This window comes from Myotis davidii, unplaced genomic scaffold (genome assembly GCF_000327345.1).
Source record: "Myotis davidii unplaced genomic scaffold, ASM32734v1 scaffold3211, whole genome shotgun sequence".
Taxonomy (NCBI): Eukaryota; Metazoa; Chordata; class Mammalia; order Chiroptera; family Vespertilionidae; genus Myotis; species Myotis davidii.
In genome coordinates this window covers 519,273-522,613 of record NW_006282526.1, presented here as the reverse complement: position 1 = coordinate 522,613, position 3,341 = coordinate 519,273, and positions in this window count along the sequence as shown.

Genomic DNA, 3,341 nt, shown 5'->3' with positions numbered 1-3,341 from the left:
GCCGCCTGACCGCCTCAGAGACCAGGTGACCACACAGGACGGTCTGAAATTAAAACTTTCTGAGCCTGGCCAGCGTGGTTCACTGGTTAGCGTGTCGGACGGTCCACGGAAGTGTCGGTCACTCCCCATCCATCTGATCCCCTGTGGGAGACAACCAGTCGATGAGCCTTTCTCTCGTACCCATCACTCTATATCCTGTTTGGAGACTTCAGGAAAAACATATCCTCGAAGGAGGATTAACAAAATAGAACAACTTTCTGCCCGGCCGGTGGGGCTCAGCGGTGAGGCATCGACCTAGGAACCAGGAGGTCACAATTCGCTCTCCTGTCGGGCCAGGTGCCTGGGTTGTGCGCTGGATCCCGGTGTGGGGCGCGCAGCAGGCAGCCAATCAGTGGTTCTCTCCCATCACTGAAGTTTCTCTCTCCCTCTCCCTTCCTCTCTGAAATCAATAAAGACATATTTTTAAAAAGAAAAGGACGCGTCCATTTGCAGCAACAAGTGCGTAAGCGGCCTGGGCCGCACCTGCAGACGGGCCGGCCGACGTGCGCGGGATCGTCATAAACGGAGGAAAGGAGTCGGGTGGAGGGGCGGCTGCCTGTGGCCCGCAGGGCAGGGTCCAGATTGGAAAGATGTCAGCGAGAGGAGCCCAACCACCCAGGCCGTCGCAATCATGCTTTTCTGTGTGTGTGTGAGTGTGTGTGTGTGTGTGAGTGTGTGAGTGTGTGTGTGTGTGTGAGTATGTGAGTGTGTGTATGTGAGTGTGTGCAAGTGTGAGTGTATGTGAATGTGTGTGAGTGTGTGTGAGTGTGTGTGTGAGTGTATGTGAGTGTGAGTGTGTATATGTGTGTGTGTGTGTGTGTGTAATTTGGCGAATGTGTTAAAATACATGTGAGTTGTATTATTTATTTTAAAAATACCTGTGACAGGATAGAGGGCCAAGAATGAGAAGAGCAGGGAGGCCCTCCCAGGCCCAGGGTCTCCCACAGCCCGCAGCTGGGACAGGTCTGGAAGGAGCCACAGGCAGCCCCGCCCAGGGCCCGCCCAGGACCCGCTTGCCCGGGAGTGGCGCAGAGGGCAGGCTGCGTCCACACGGGTGCCAGGCCAGCTGGGTGTTCTGGGAGAAATACCATCCGCCCGGCCGGCGCGGCTCCGTGGCTGAGCGTCCATCTATGAACCTGCAGGCCACGGCTTGATTCCCGGTCAGGGCACAGGCCCGGGCTGCGGCTCCATCCCCAGTGGGGGGCGTGCAGGAGGCGGCCGATCCATGATTCTCTCTCATCATTGGTCTTTCTCTCTCCCTCTCTGAAACCAATAAAAGTATACTTTTTCTACTTCACACTGTACAGAAAACCCCAGGTGGATCACAGCTGGAAATGGTAAAAAGCCTTTAACTTTGAGAAGAATTTACTGGAAAAGGCACCGTACACGCGGGTGAGGAAGGAAGCCTAAAGGAGACGTGAGCGGAAGATGGAGGGAAATTCAGGTCCGTGACTAAAGCGACCGAGTATGGAAACACACATGGACGTCGCCGCCACTGCGACCGACGGGAGGCTGTCCTGCGGGGAAGTGGCCAACGTGTCCGCTGTTCCCGGCATCGTACCCAGGACCCTCACCTACATGCACACGCATGCGCACACACACACACACACACACTCACACGCGCACACATGCACACGCACCCCTTCCCGTGTTGCTGCTTCTGAGTCGTCTGCTTTTCACCACGTTTTTGAAATTTCTGTACAAACCTCTTGTCATTTGAGATGGTTCTCAGTGTCTCCTATGGGACTCGGTCCGTGGCACCTTCTGGGAAGGGAAACCTTGAGCTCAGGGAACCCAACCTGTGTCACCTGCTGAGCTGTGGGCCGCGTGGGCCTTAGGCGCCTCCCACGGCCGAGCCCCGCACGGGCGGCTCCGTTTCGCATGAGCCCCTGGGCTGCTTGCTGTCCGGTTCTGTGTTTCCTCTATGGCAGCGGTTCTCAACCTGTGGGTCGCGACCCCTTTGGGGGTCAAATGACCCTTTCACAGGGGTCGCCTAAGACCATCGGAAAACACATATATAATTACATATTGTTTTTGTGATTAATCACGATGCTTTAATTATGTTCAATTTGTAACAAGGAAAATACATCTGCATATCCGATATTTACATTACGATTCATAACAGCAGCAACATGACAGTTATGAAGTAGCAACGAAAATAATGTTATGGTTGGGGGTCACCACAACATGGGGAACTGTATTAAAGGGTCGCGGCATTAGGAAGGTTGAGAATCGCTGCTCTATGGCCTCTAGGGAATGTCCAGGCGGAGACCCCAGATCCCGCCCTGGACGGGGCAGCCCTCGATTCAAAGCCTTCGTTATGGGGGTCATTTCCGGAGCTGTTTTGTGAAGCCTGCAAGTTCAGGTCCGCCCTGGCCAGCGTGGCCCAGCGAGTAGCGCTTCGGCCCAGGCACCGAGGGGTCCCGGGCTGATTTCTGGTCCTGGCAGGTGGCTGGGTTGCAGCTTTAATCAGCCGGGGATGTTTGGGTTAGGGGTTCTCTCTCTCCCCTTCTCTCTTCTCCCCCACTCTCTCTAAGCATCAATAGAAAAATACCTTCAGGTGACAGTTAACAACAAAGGCAAAGTCTTAATTGTGGTTTATGCACAGGAACCTCCAGGCCCTGGGACACAAAGCAGAATCGGTTACCATGGTGACCCAAACCGCAGTTCAAATCAGGGCCTGGAAAGGGGATTCACAGTGAGAAGGTCCAGAGCACGTGGCCCTGCACAGAGAGGGCGAGTGACTTCCTTGAGGACACACAGCAGTAAAAGGGCAGAGTGAAAAGGGAACCCTGGGCTGCCCAGAGCCTGGGTCTCCTTCACCTGCGACCTCTGGGTAAGCGGCCCATCACCCTGTGGCCGTTTGCTCTGATGGGCCTCCCCCTCCCCACTTCTGGGGCTTAGATGACCAAGTACCGTTATTTTCCTGGGTCTGGCGTCCGCCGCCGCCTCCCGGGCAGAGTTTCTTTTACCTGGAAGAGAAATGGATCCCGGTCTGCAAACCGGCATTCGCTCTGAGACGCGGCTCTGCCCCGGTGCCGCCGGGTCCATGTCCCTGAGGCCACCCCACCTCCGTGGCAGCATCTCATGCCCTGGAGCCCCCATGAAGCACACGGCACCCCCAGTGCTCCCCTGAAACTCCAGGGACCCCGTAGACACAGGGGTACAGACACCGGGTGGGCACTCCATCCCCGGAAAAGCCTCCAGCACCGAGTCTGTGCTGCCATCCGGCTCCCGGAGTGCTCGGCCTGCGTAGTGCGGCCACCGGAGGGCAGGCGGCACAGGCCTCCCAGGGCAGCGGG